The following is a 14,469-nucleotide window of genomic DNA, read 5'->3' on the forward strand; positions in this document are numbered from 1 at the left end:
TATGATCGTTTTTGCGGTCGGCATGTCGTCGCTACAGCAAATGACCGAATGACGTCATATTACATGCGAATGATTTGCAAATGATCAGCCATAAAATAGGTTCAAATTCTATCATCTAAAATTTAACGATTTTTCAAACGATAATCGTCCTGTGTAATACCACCCTTAGGCTATGTTCACACAACGTGAGAGAGCGGCCGTTCTGTGACCCGGCCGGTCCCTGAAAAGATCATCCCAGACAGTACTGCAGTACTGGCCGGATGATCTTTCACGCTGCAAAGTTCTGATGCGGGCGCATCAGAACTTCCCACAGCACACTAGGAAGCTTGCGGTTTTCTACGGCCGCTATTCACTGACATGTCAGTTGTTTGCGGCGCCGCGAGGGATCCTGGGCGGAGCCTATACTATGTGTATACGCTCTGGCCGGGATCCCATAGAAGATAAGGCAACATATATTTCCGTAGAAAGTACGGCAGTTGTTGCCGATTTCAACAAAGGCTGTACTTTTGTGAAAATATCAAGTGTGAATATAGCCTTAGGCTGTTTGATAAATCTGTCAAGTTCTTAGACTGTTGAGTTTAAGGGCCATTTTAACCCCTTAGCGTCCCATGACGTACCTGGTACGTCATGGTGCCGCGGGGGGTGTTCAGAGCGGGGTCCCGCCGGGACCCCGCTCTGAACGGCACCGATCCCGGCTGCAATCTGCAGCCGAGCAGTGCCTCTATTAGCCGGCGCAGGTCCCGTTGCCACGCCGGCTAATTAAGCTCTTCAATGCAGCTGTCAAACCTGATAGCTGCATTGAAGTGCTTTGTACTGCCCGTCCCTGGTGCCTAGTGGCACGGATCTCCCCCCCGCGATGCGATCGCGGGGGGGAGATTCGTTCTTCTGGCCGGCCTGTGTCTCAGCGTCGGAATGACGCTGATCCCGGCTCGGCAATAGATTGCTATGGCCTGCAGCAGGCCATAGCAATCTATCACCGATTACAATGATCTTTGCTGTGTATATACACAGCATTGATCTCTATGAGAGATCAGTGCTGTCTGTATACAAGTCCCCCAAGGGGGCTTCTAGTTTATGTAAAAAAAAAGTAAGAATGTGTTTTAATTAATAAAAAAAAACCCTCCCCTAATAAAAGTCTAAATCACCCCCCTTTTCCCATTTTATAAATATAAATTAATAAATAAACAAATAAATAAACATGTTTGCTATCGCCGCGTGCACGTAATCGCCCGAACTATTAATTAATCACATTCCTGATCTCGCACGGTAAACGGTGTCAGCGCCAAAAAATTCCAAAGTGCAAAATTGCGCATTTTTGGTTGCATCAAATCCAGAAAAAATGTAATAAAAAGCGATCAAAAAGTCGTATTTGCGCAATCAAGGTACCAATAGAAAGAACGCATCATGGCGCAAAAAATGACACCTAACACAGCCCCATAGACCAAAGGATAAAAGCGCTATAAGCCTGGGAATGGAGCGATTTTAAGGAACATATATTTGTTAACAATGGTTTGAATTTTTTAGAGGCCATCACATAATGTAAAAGTTATACTTGTTACATATCATTGTAATCGTAACAACTTGAGAAACATGCATAACAAGTAAATTTTACCATAGGACAAACGGCGTAAATGCAAAACTCCCCGAAATCAAAACAAATTCGTTTTTTTTTTTCAATTTGACAGCGCAAATGATTTTTTTCCGCTTTCGCAGCATATTTTATGGAAAAATAATGCCTATCATTACAAAGTACAATTGGTGTCGCAAAAAATAAGTGCTCATATAAGTCTCTAGGTGAAAAAATGCAAGCGCTATGGACTTTTAAACATAAAATGGAAAAAGCAAAAGCACAAAAACGAAAATTGGCTTTGACCTTAAGGGGTTAAACAGCAGATGAGCAGTGTAAGTAAGCACCACGAGCTAACTGAGCCTATTTAGACGACACAACGATCGTGTAGCAAGGGCTGTATAGATGTATACAGGGTGGTCCAAAAGTAGGTGGACAGTATGCGTAATAGGTTTATGAAGGGGAGGATTTATCAAACATGGTGTAAAGTGAAACTGGCTCAGTTGCCCCTAGCAACCAATCAGATTCCATCTTTCATTCCTCACAGACTCTTTGGAAAATGAACGGTGGAATCTGATTGGTTGCTAGGGCAACAGAGCTAGTTTCACAGATCCAACTTCACAGATAAATCTTCCCCAAATCTTTTCTTTTCAGATAGTTAAAATAACCCATAATGGCAAATAATTTAAATACAGATAAAAAAAATGGATTTTAAAAGAGTATTGGAAATCTCAAAATGCTGAAACTGTTAGAACAATTTGGGTTGAAACACTTGGTACTCAAGCCCCAAAGAAACAAAACATTTTACTGCATTTGTGACAAATTTGATGCCACTGGCTCAATCCTTAATGCTCCAAAAACTGGTTGACCCAAAACAGTTTGTACAGAAAATAATAAATAACTTGTTGCTGAAACGGGACAGCCCTGCGGTGAGTGGCTGAGTGGCCTGTCAGGACAGATACAGGGCCGGAAGTGTCAAAGACAGCTGCGGAGAGCAGAAAATGCAGGGTAAAGTAACCAGGACACCGGGGGAGCATGGGTAAGTATAAACTTTATTATTTTACTTACACTATCATCAGCCATTGTACAGGCATCACTAATACATATAGCCATGCATGGTCAGTGGTCAATGATTTTTAAACTTGCTGGAAGACGACGATTAGCCATTGATCGGCTCTTCGGCTGATCATTGTCTTTATTACATGGAGTGTTAATCTGCCGCATCGTGTAATAGGGCCCTAAATGTAGACCAAAAATGAGTTGGCTTAAAGCACCCCAGAATCTTGTGCTAGAATTCTTGCCACATTTTTTGGTTCACAGTGTTACATGTCAAAGGGAATGTGCCATCAGAAAGTGACCTAATGTTTAAATGAAGTTTTTTTTTAATACATATTTTTTTAAGGATTTTTGGTTATTTTTTTAAATTTTCCATTTTACTATCTGCATTATGTAACGTAATTGTTAACTACGGATCAGGAAGAGCTTTAGGAGAAAAACAATGGATATCTATGAAAAGCTCCTCAAGCTCCTTTATAGTCTCTGTAAATCCATACTGAATCCATATTGAACAAAAAGGTGGCAACAACCCTGAGGAAAATGTTACAAAAACTGCAAATGTGTGAAACCACCCTAAGGGTACTATTACACCAAGCAATTTTTCGACGACTAATGATTAACGATAAACGATCTAAACGACCGCTAAGGCAAACGACCCGAAATCGTTCGCCCAAGTACACGAAACGATGATCGTTATTTATGATTGTTCTTGCGGTCGTTTAGTCGTCGCTATTGCGTACATTTCAGCTGTGAATTCTTATTCCACCGAACGATGTGCGAACGATGAGCGAACGATCAAACGATAAAAATAGATCCTATTAAACGATCAACGATTTCACGTTGGTCGTTTAATCGTTGCCTGCTAGTACACTAAATGATTATCGTTTAAATCCGAATGATTTAACGATTTTTCAAACGATAATCGTTCCGTGTAATACCACCCTAAGGCTATGTTCACACTGTATAAACAGCAGCCATTGTTTGCCACAGGAACATCATTTTATTTTATTTGGATTCGGGGAATTTTTGGGTGTGCCTGTAATCCAATTAACCACTGAAGTCCATGCAGTGGACAGCCATCAGAACGGCCATACATTGTGTGGACAAAGTGGTAATTACTGGCATTCGCGGCCAACATCGTAATATCGGCCACAGGAACATGTCAACCAACAGTCATTGTTTGACATGGCAAACAACGGCCGTGTCAAACAACAGCCATTGTTCATACATAGTGTGAACATAGCCTTAATCAGATTTCCATAAGGATGTGCTAATTATGATGCAAATTTATAAAAAGAATTATACATATGTAACTTATTATCACCTTAAGAGAAGATGAAAATATGTTGATATACAGACAGTTTATTAGTCAACGTAGTCAAAATGTGTTCTCCTCATTATCTGTTTTGTGACCTTGACAAGTTAAACATATTTGACCTCTAGAAGAAAGGTTTTCTACTACATGAATGTGCTGCTGCAGTTTATTTCAAGTACAATATTAATGATAAATACATAATATAGTAATGAGCAATTGGTAGTGAATTTTAATCATCGAGCTCCAGTAAATGATTATTAAAAATTGAGTAAAGCAAACAAGTTAATTTATTGCAGTAAACATATCCTCGTGAAAGGTAATGTAACGTTCATTTCTCATTAAAGGAGTAGTCTAGTCCTTACTAAAATGCTGTTAGAAATACAGGAGCTTCTGCTCCTGTCGTTCTTTGTGGCTTTGCCCTTAGGTGGTGTGCATGGCCACTTTCCTTATTTTTCACCCTCCAATCCACTCTTAGAATACCTTTCGTACTGGACTACGTACTGTCTCCTTCTTGGGTACTTCTCTGACTCTCCAGTGTATGACCTGGCCCGCCTGTTTTCATGCACTGACATCATCTGTGCCAGACGCTACCCATACGTGGGGATTGACCTTGTACCCTCTAGCAGCATAGGTTCAGCTTCTGCTTCCTGGAACAGGATAATGATTGAAAACCTAGAAGTTTTTCCTACTTATACTACACTCTATGGCCTCATCCAAAGTTATTCCAGTTCAGTAGAACAGTGGGTCCACACCCGTTGCCTATAACACATTTCTTGGGATCTTTAGTGTCTTGTATAAGGGAGAGAAGGATGGCCATCTTCATAAATAGTGTGATAATTTATTTGTCAGGATAGGGACAGGGAGACACAAGGACAGGTGAGCCCTGAAGCTGGCACCCACCCCACTGGCCCTACCTGCTTGCCCCAGATGCCCTAGGTGGCAAACAGACAACTGGACGGCAGTCCCTGTACTACTAGGGTGCAACACGAAACAAAACAAGACAGACACACACAACAAGAGCGAGGTGAGAATTCCGGGTCAGCAACAGTCTAGCGGCGAGGTACAAAAACGTGTCCAAGGGATTGTCAAAATACAAGCCAAAAGGTCAGGTACACAGGAGTATCTAAGTCAGGGAAAACGCGGGGTCAAGAAACACTAGGAGTACTAGGCTCTTTCGCAGGCAAGATACTGAGACAGGGGATTATACTTATAGGACCTGTAGTCTCAGCCCCCAAGGCGTGATTGGGACTGAGGCTCCAGGTCCTGCCCAGATACTGACAGCTGACTAGTGAGTCAGCCTTCAGTCATTGATTAGTGAACTCACTACACCTATGCTGATCTGTCAGGGAGTGAATACTGGCCACTACTACAACATGAATAGCAGAGCAGAGAAAAACCTGACATGCAGTCTGGGTGCTAAGGACGCCGAGCCAAACGCATAGCCCGAGTCCTAACAGAACCCCTCCTCTGAGGAGGGGCCTCTGGACCCTCACAAAGACCTCCAGGCTTGGTAGGGCATGACAAATAAAATTTTTCTACCAAGTCGGGAGCATGGAGATCCTTGGCAGTGATCCATGTACGCTCTTCTGGTCCATAACCCTTCCAATGCACTAGGTACTGTATGGTGTTACGGACCCTACGAGAATCTAGAATTTTCTCAATCTCATATTCTAATTCTCCTTGTAAAACCACAGGAGAAGGGGGAGGACTAGGTATAGCAGGCGGAATGTATTTTTTTGAGCAATGATTTGTGGAACACCAGATGAATTCAAAGTGATCGAGGCAACTGCAGTTTGAAGGAAACAGGATTAACAATTTCAACAATGGAAAACGGACCAATGTATCGAGGAGCGAATTTTGCTGAAGGTTTACAAAGACGTAGGTTTTTTGTGGATAACCAAACTCTATCTCTAACCATGTAATCTGGACCGGGACGTCTTTTACGATTGGCATATTTTATTTGAGTTTGCTGGGCGTGTTCGAGAGTCTTGAGACTCTCGGCCCAAACTGTGCACAGTTTTTTAGCAACCTCTTTTACTGATGAAAACTGAGTCTCCTGATTAGGTACAGCGGAAAATTTGGGATGGAATCCATAATTGCAATAGAAGGGGGACAATTGTGTCGAGGAGCTGTGGTGATTGTTCAAAGCGAATTCTGCCATAGGTAAAAATTCGGACCATTTTTCTTGACAATCAGAAACATAACACCTCAGGTATTGCTCCAGAGACTGGTTAAGCCTTTCGGTTTGGCTATTAGTCTCTGGGTGAAAAGCAGATGAGAAGGATAACGTGACACCCAATTTACTGCAGAAGGCCCTCCAGAACCTTGACACAAACTGTACACCCCTGTCAGACACAATGTTCATTGGTATACCATGAAGTCTTAATATATGGCGGATAAACAGGTGGGCAAGAGTTTTAGCATTGGGTAATTTTTTTAGAGCAGTTAGATGGCACATCTTGGAAAAACGATCGACTACAACCCAGACTACTGTTTTCCCCTTGGAGAGAGGAAGATCTGTAATAAAGTCCATGGATAAATGGGACCAAGGTCTGCTGGGAAGCGGTAGTGGCTGCAACAGCCCCTCAGGTAGGGACCGAGGAGTTTTTGCCCTAGCACAGATTTCACAAGACTTAACAAAATTTTGTACATCACACTGCCACGAAGGCCACCAACAGGAGCGAGTCAACAAATACCCGGTACCTGCAATACCAGGGTGTCCGGACAGTCTGGAAGTATGGATTTGTTTCAATACTTCCAACCTTAAATGTATGGGTATAAACAACTTATCAGTAGGTGTACTTGCAGGCGCAAGATTCTGAGACTCTAAAATAGATGATTTCAATTCGGCAGAGAGACTAGCAATCACTACCCCTGGACTTAGGATACTCTCGGGTTCACCCTCAGGAACTTCTTTAACGCCAAAGCTCCTGGACAGAGCATCAGCCTTAACATTTTTATTTCCTGGGCGATAGGTAACTTTAAAATTGAACCTTGCAAAGAACAAAGCCCAGCGTGCCTGGCGTGGATTCAGTCTCTTCGCCTTATCTAGGTACAGAAGATTTTTATGGTCTGTGAGAACAGTTATTTGATGTCGAGCTCCCTCCAGGAAGTGTCTCCACTCCTCGAATGCCCACTTAATGGCCAACAGCTCCAGGTTCCCTATGTCATAGTTGACCTCGAATGTGGAGAACTTCCTGAAGAAAAATGCCACTGCTCTTAAATTAGTGTACGGTTCCCTACCTTGGGACAGAACCGCTCCTACACCAGACTCGGAGGCATCCACCTCTACCACAAATTGCATTTCAAGATCAGGGTGTACTAGCACTGGGGCTGAGGAGAAACTTTTCTTTAAAATCTCAAAGGCTTGTTCGGTCTCTGGCGTCCAAGAGGAGGGATCAGCCCCTTTTTTAGTCAGTTCTGTAAGGGGTTTAACTATCAGGGAGAAATTTCGGATGAACTTTCTATAAAAGTTGGCAAAACCCAGAAATCTCTGTATTTCCTTCAGGGTAGTGGGCCTTGCCCTTGGCACAACAGCTAAGACCTTTTTTGGGTCCATTTGTATAGAATCAGGGGTCAAGATGTAACCTAAAAATTCCACCTCTTGGACACCAAATAAACACTTAGAAAACTTTGCGCACAGAGAATTTTTGCGTAACCTAGATAATACTTCCCGCACATGTGTCTGATGTGACCTGAAATCCGGAGAGAAGATCAGAATATCATCAAGGTAAATAACAACATAACGTCCAAACAAATCACGAAAAATATCATTAACAAATCGCTGGAAAACAGCAGGAGCATTACTTAGCCCAAATGGCATCACCAAGTATTTAAAATGGCCCTCGGGGGTGTTGAAGGCCGTTTTCCATTCGTCACCCTCCCTAATCCGGATCAAATTATAGGCACCCCGAAGGTTTATCTTAGAAAACCAACGAGCACCTACCACTTGGTTCAGGAGATCCGGGATCAAGGGAAGTGGGTGCTGGTCTTTTATGGTGATTTTATTCAATTCCCTGTAATCAATACAGGGGTGCAACCCTCCGTCCTTCTTTTCAACAAAGAAGAAGCCAGCACCCATAGGCGACACAGATGGGCGGATGTGACCCTTCCTCAAACTGTCCTGTATATACTGGCGCATCGACTCTCGTTCTGGGGGAGACAAGTTGAAAATCCGCCCTTTAGGAAACTTGGCCCCAGACACAAGATCGATGGCACAGTCATAAGGACGATGGGGAGGTATGGCGTCAGCGACAATTTCATCAAAAACATCTCTAAAATCTGAGACATACTCTGGGAGAGAAACAGAATCACTAACTGAACACACCAATGGACTGACTTGGGTTAGGTGAGAAGCACAGGAACTGCCCCATTTGATCAGTTCCGTGGTTCTCCAATTGAAAACCGGGTCATGCAAACGTAACCAAGGCAAACCAAGCATAATATCTGTGGCCAGCTTATCCTTAACAAAAAATGATATGTCTTCATGGTGAAGACACCCCACCCTCATAGTAACTTCTGAGGTTCGGAATTTAACTTTTCCACCACTTAAGGGAGCAGAATCGGCACTAGCAACCAAAAAAGGGACACATAGAGGGACTAACTCAAGTCCCATGGACAAGGCTACAGAAGTGCGCATAAAGCTCAGGGCAGCACCTGAGTCAATCATAGCCTGACAAGGAAAAGACAAAGTATTGGAAAATAGTGATACAGGTAACAGGAACTTAATAATAATATAATATATAATAGAATAATATTTGGAGGTACCTGTGTGCCTGAGTGACCCTCCTGACAATCACTCAGGCACTGGCGTTTCTCGGTTTCTGGCTTGGTCTTGTCGGGCAATCTCTGATGAAGTGTCCCGGTTTCCCACAGTAGAGGCACAAGGAGTTTGAAAGTCGGTGTTCTCTGCGGGTGGCTGCCGTGGTAGAGCCCAACATCATGGGTTCCTCAGCTGGTAAAGGCGGTGAGGAAACCACAGTGGGCTTAGGAGCAGTCATCATAGACCTAACCAACTGACTCTGGCGTGACATAACTGATGTTGCCCCCTGCTTTTCCCGTTTCCTCTCCCTAAGATGTCTGTCAATTGAAACAGATAGGGCCATAAAATCACTAAGGGTGACAGATACAGGATGGCTGACCAGAGCATCCTTCACTGCCTCTGACAAACCCTGCCGGAAAAGCATCTTTAAGGGAGCATCTGCCCAACCAATCACAGCACTCCACTGTCTGAACTCGGAGCAATACTCCTCGGCCGTGCGACGACCCTGCTGTATAGATAGTAAATGTGACTCCGCTAGGGCGACCCGGTTAGGGTCATCATACACCTGTCCTAGGGATTCAAAAAACGACTCCACAGAGTTCCATTCAGGGGCCTCGGAGGGTAGGGACAAAGCCCAATCCTGAGGTGCCCCCTGTAAGAGAGAGACAACAACCGCTACCCTCTCTGCATCACCAGAGAAAGGAGTAAACCTAAAATACAGGTTGCAGGATTCCCTAAATGACCGAAACCTGTCAGGATTACCGCTAAAACGGTCAGGCAACAACATTTTAGGTTTGTGGGAGACTAGCTGGACTGGTAGAGATACCGAGACAGGTGGTACTGATGACTGGGGGGCAGTCAGAATTAGGGAGTCAACCCAGTTGGATAGCCGAGATACCAAACCGGCTATCCCCTGGAGCTGGGTAGCCATCTCGTCCAGGCGGTCGGTGACCGATGTCTCGGTACTCATGCCGAACCGTCGAGAGCGGCTTTGATATGGGCCTGCGATAATGTCAGAAAAAGGGACAGGAAGACACAAGGACAGGTGAGCCCTAAAGCTGGCACCCGCCCCACTGGCCCTACCTGCTTGCCCCAGATGCCCTAGGTGACAAAAGGACAAATGGACGGCAGTCCCTGTACTGCAAGGGTGCAACACGAAACAAAACAAGACAGACACACACAACAAGAGCGAGGTGAGAATTCCGGGTCAGCAACAGTCTAGCTACGAGGTACAAAAACGTGTCCAAGGGATAGTCAAAATACAAGCCAAAAGGTCAGGTACACAGGAGTATCTAAGTCAGGGAAAACGCGAGGTCAAGAAACACTAGGAGTACTAGGCTCTATCGCAGGCAAGATACTGAGACAGGGGATTATACTTATGGGACCTGTAGTCCCAGCCCCCAAGGCGTGATTGGGGCTGAGGCTCCAGGTCCTGCCCAGATACTGACAGCTGACTAGTGAGTCAGCCTTCAGTCATTGATTAGTGAACTCACTACACCTATGCTGATCTGTCAGGGAGTGAATACTGGCCACTACTACAACATGAATAGCAGAGCAGAGCAAAACCTGACATGCTGTCTGGGTGCTAAGGACGCCGAGCCAAACGCATAATCCGAGTCCTAACATTATTATTCGCTAAACATGTTCAATAGGGGGCTGCATGCCTCTAACTGCACTGCACGTAAGTTTTGAATTAATTACGACCGTTGCTGTGAATTGGCAACATCGGCTGTGATCAATTCAAAACTTACGTTGTTTGAACATGGCCTCAAGTATAAACTTTTGTCTTTTTGTGTGTTCATTGGATTTTTTTTCCAAGGGTGATGGTCTAATGAACTGAACTAACAGAATCACAGATTACTATAATTACAAAATTTCAGGTCATACAGCCCATGGTCAGTCCATATAGCATGGTCAGTCCATATTAAATTGGATTCCAAGGGAGGTCTAGGAAACTTTATATTAGAGAGATTGGGGAATGGGAACAATCTATCTATCTATCTATCTATCTATCTATCTTGGGAGCACTATGTGGGGTACATGATCAGTATATAGGGAGCAGTGGAGTAGCTACCATGATGGCAGACCACACAGTTGCTTTGGGGCCCGGGCTCCGGCAAAGTGTGGTCTGCCATCATGGCAGCAGTTTGGAAAGTGAATTGCAGCTGACTAATTGCCTTTAACAACAATGTTTGCAGCATTATTTGCAGCTGGGTGGGAACAATAGTTTATACAAGTAAATCTAACCACCCAATTGCTGTATTTAGAAAGGTTGTAAGTTTCCACAGACTCTTGCAGAATTCATTGTGCAACAAGAAATCCACAGACCACAACATTTGTCAAAACCCGACGGTTTGGCGTATCTCACACTTTTGTCAAGGAGTCTGCAGTGAGGAATACAAAAGTGAGATGATATGAATAAATAGTAAAGAAATATATACAACCCAATATATAATAATATACAATTATGCAGTATGAGACACATAATACCATCCAATACAAAGAGACCATCCTCTGAGCATCTCTATGATCCTTGCCCTCTCCGATAGAGGTGCACATGGTGACATCAATGTATTAAGTATGAGATACTTAATACAGTATCCCAGATAGATAATACTAATGTTTAGCTAGATCTGCATATAAGGTACACAGTGTGGATCAAAATATAATATAGATCCCAGTTGGCTGCAGAGGTGCATTCAGTTGGCTTATTGTAGCAGTAGTAGTTTGTCAGGAGCAATCATTGGCATGGCTATGGATAAACATTATTGGTAAGTATGAGTAATGAATATATTCTACATTGTTATTAGTAAGATTGGGCAAGAGGAGGATTATAGAATCAGGGAGGCGAGGCCATGCTAGTATGGGAGAATGTGCAGGTAGATGGAGGTAGATGTACTGTACATGAAATCCTGCAGTGTCCTAGTATGAGGATATGGTGCTGCAAGGAAAAAGGAGACCTTTTCTGCTGAAAAACCGGGGGTCCTTTTTTAGGCCTCAATCAACACCCCCCCCAATGCACCCCCCCCCCCCACACACACACACATTTTTTAATTTTTGGGGTGGTCCCACATGGCTTGACCCTGGGCTTGATTGACACATCTCCTCCTATTGGATCTATCCGTCAAGCACAGTGGGGCAGGGAGAAGCCATTGGGGACTGACCCAGGGGCTCAAAGCTGTTTGCAGGTTTAAACCTATGATTTCTTGAAAATGTCGCCCTATTTAAAATCCTAGGGAGCCTCTCTCTGTTTCATGCTGTCCACTCTGAGCAGGTTCTATTAAATATGACTTATTATTTTCTATTTTCCTTCCTTCTGGCCCCCTCTTCAGTACGTATTGTTTTTATCAACTCTATTATTTTTATCATCAAGTCTACTTCAATAAAGATTTGTGACATGACATTCATATTGCTGACAGAACTTAGTATCTGATTACAAACATCCGTCCACTTTCCCACCATGCCTTGTTACGTGATGTGAGTGACAGTTTGTACTCAGATTCCGATCATCAGCTCTCAGAATTTTGAATACCACATGGAAAACCTCAGCAAACATTTTTTTAAGTAAATCTGATCTGGCAGTAAGAGATTCTTTAGATTGTAAGCCCTCCTGTAGTCTGTAAGCCCTCGCAGGCAAGGTCCTCTCTCCCTATGTACCAGTCTGCCATTTAATTTTCAGATTGTTTTCTTGATTTTATGTTACATTCTGTATGTGTGTTTGTATGTTAACCCCTGAACATATGTACAGGGCTCTGGAATCAAGAGTGCTTTAAAAAATAACTCATAATAATAATTAAAGTCAATTGGGAGTTATAAAAATTGAATAACTCACACGTTTAGGCTATGCAAGTTTCAGCATCCTGACCCCTCTGGTGGCGGCAAATAGGCTGAAGGGGTTCAGAAGGCCATCCTTTGAATGTCTCTATGATCATGGCCCTCTCCAGTAGAGGTACACATGGTGACTTCACTTATGGGCCCTTTGCCAGAGCAGGGAGGGAAGAGAAGACAGAGAAGTACTGCGCTGAAGCAAGGAAGTAGATTGGTATGGAAAGGAATCCAGCTACTGTGGATACCAAGAACAGTTGTTTTCAGCTTCCTGACCTCTCTAGTTGTCAAAAACAGGCTGGAAGGGGCCAAGAGACAATTTGGGGAGTCTATGTGTCCCTTCCATCTTTGACATCACTCCTGTGCTTTTTTCCAGAGCGGGGGAAGAGAATAAAGAGGATAGTTGCATGGATATTGGGAGGTATATGAGTATGGTAGGAAACCCTGACTACTAGAGCGATCTGGCTACTGGAAAAACAACCTAGAGGGGGATCTGGCTACTGGGTATACTATCTACAAGGGGGACCTGGCTACTGGGGAGACTACCTTCAATGGGGACATGGTTACTGAGGATACTATCTACAGGGGGGACCTGGAAGCTGGGCATAGTAACTACAGGGGGAACCTGGATAATGGGTATGCTACTTACAGGTGGGACCAAGCTACTGAGGAAATTGCCTTTAGGGAAAACCTGTCTAATGGAGGAAACATCCTATGGAAGGTACTTGGTACTGGGATAAATCTCTTTAGGGGGAACCCTATCTAATGAGGGACCTTAAATACGGGGGACCTAGTTTATTGGGAAAACTACCAACAGTCAGAAACTACCTAATTAGAAGGTGTTGTGTGTGTTATAATAAGTTTCAGGAGGTAAATTGTGTATTATACTAAAGCTCAAGGTGTACAGTATACATTATAATTAGGGATGGTCTGAACCTGCAGAGGTTCGGGTTCGTATGAACCTGAACGCTCGGCATCAGATTCCCACTGTCTGCCCGCTCCGTGCAGTGGGTTGATACAGCGGGAGGACTGCCTGGAAAACTGGGATACAGCCTATGGTTATGGCTGTATCCCAGTTTTCCAGGCGGTCCTCACGCTGTATCCACCCTCTCCTCGGAGCGGGCAGACAGCGGGAATCATTTCCGAGAGTTCCAGTTCGTACGAACCCGAACCGAAGAAGGTTCAGACCATCCCTAATTATAATCAATTTAAAAGACACAGTTTTTATTATAACTAGCAAGCACATAAAGTAATTGAAAAATGCTTGGCCCAAGCAACACAGCCCTTTTAAATCAATGGGAGACTCAAGCATTTAACCAGGTACCCTCTGCTTGCAGAGCCCTTTGCACCTGGTTAACCTATTACATTTTTTCATTCTAATTTTCTAATATTTAGCACAACGATGGGATGTTTAAATGAAATATACAAAAATGAGAAAAAAAATGTAATAGGTTTCTGCAAGACATATTAGATCTCTGGTGGTATGCCTGGAGGGCCTGGAAGTGTCGGCAGCAATAGCCTTGGAGGTAGTCAACTTGGCATATCACACCCGCATGGCTGGCAGAAACAGACTGGAACACAGGAACGATACTGACTAAACTGACTCTCCACGCCTATCTATGAATTCCAGGGATTGTTCCCATTCGTAGAGAGAAGCCTGAGGTAACTTGGACTATGATTGCTCTAGCAAAATTAGGAGATTTTGGGAGGCCTATGAGCTCAAAGAGGGGCGGTGACAAGACTGACTGTCTCTCAGGCACATTACGAGGTGTGGCCTAATGACTTGGCAGAAAATTGTTAGTTAAAGGGGTGGTGACATGAAGAAAACTGATGTATTATGTTAAATGTAACATATTTCTGATTGACAAGCATGTCTTAAAATATATTATTTGAGAGATATAGACTCACTGTGTGCTTACTTTGTTTGATAGTCTGTTGCTCTTG

This window comes from Dendropsophus ebraccatus, chromosome 6 (genome assembly GCF_027789765.1).
Source record: "Dendropsophus ebraccatus isolate aDenEbr1 chromosome 6, aDenEbr1.pat, whole genome shotgun sequence".
Taxonomy (NCBI): Eukaryota; Metazoa; Chordata; class Amphibia; order Anura; family Hylidae; genus Dendropsophus; species Dendropsophus ebraccatus.